At 42.0% G+C, this 1,191-nt stretch overlaps 1 long non-coding RNA gene across 1 annotated transcript; it reads left to right on the top strand.

Moving 5' to 3' along the window:
* LOC110269589 lies at nt 240-907 on the top strand. Its single transcript, XR_002358362.1, has 2 exons — nt 240-578; nt 689-907. It is a non-coding gene; the product is annotated as an uncharacterized LOC110269589 (long non-coding RNA).

Consider the following 1,191-nt stretch of genomic DNA (forward strand, 5'->3'; position numbering starts at 1 on the left):
TATATATTTTTCCTAGTCTTATATTTCTTATTTTATACGTACTGTTGTGATCTAATAAGTATACTCCCTAACCAATCACACACACACACGCACATTGCCACTCATTTTTTCCCTAATGATCCACGTTCCTTTATTTTTTACCACTTATTCCCAAAACAAACGTATATCACATCCTCTAAAATTAAACAGAGAGGGAGAAAAGGGAACGGCCAGAGGAAGGAAGGACGAAGGGGAAGAAGAGGAGAGGAGGAAGAAGGGAAGCACTCGGTGGTGGTCTGATCTCCGCCAGCGCCGCCACCGTTATTGCCGCACAGGAAGGGGAAGAACGACGCGTGTGAGAGGAGAGAGCGATTGTGGCAGAGAAGCACCGTGTGAAAGGAGAGGGAGGTTCCATCGCTGTTGCCGCCTTTGATGGAAGTCACCACCGTAGCTGGGACGGACTGAATAGTGGAAAGGAGGTTTCTTTGATGTTGTCGCAGAGAAGAAGGGCGAGACGTGTGAGAGAGTGATGCACAGAGGAGGGACCATTCCTCTGCCGCCGCCGCCGCCGGAATCTTTGGTCGCCGCCATCATTAGTGGTGAGTCAGTTAAGCCCTAGCCATGAGAACTACTATCTCTGAACCCTTTTCGTTCTGTAAATACCTTGTATCTGCCTCTGATGTTCTTGGCTATATTGTGTTTGTTGGAGCTTGTCTCAATGGAGCAGGATGATCCTTTATACGACTTATGTAACTTGTTTTATGTTATGGACTAGTAAGGTATGAAAAATCAAACTGGTTCAGCATAGACTTAATGAACCTATGCTTGGAACAGGTTGGTCATTCATACAGTCTAGGAAAACTTTTAAGAGTTTTATAAAGAAAAATATGGGTTTAAGATTTTAGATAATTAACTGATGCTGTTAAAGAAGGTTTTGGATTTTGATAGTTAAGCCGTTGGTTTTCAAGAGGATTCATAAGGCAAATGAAAATAGTTTTCTTTTAAATATCTCTGAATGAAATTAACTATTTGCGCTTTATTCTTTTCTTTCACGGCATTCTCGACCTCTACTGAGAATATGTGGTTTGGTTCTCACCCCCAAAATTTCCACCCTTTCAATGACACATGTTTGAAGATACAATATGAAGCTGCAAGCGATTAGTAGGCTTTCTTTATGGTTTTAATTATTTTCATACTGTCCCATCGCTGTTG

Source organism: Arachis ipaensis, chromosome B03 (genome assembly GCF_000816755.2).
Source record: "Arachis ipaensis cultivar K30076 chromosome B03, Araip1.1, whole genome shotgun sequence".
In the NCBI taxonomy this organism is placed as follows: Eukaryota; Viridiplantae; Streptophyta; class Magnoliopsida; order Fabales; family Fabaceae; genus Arachis; species Arachis ipaensis.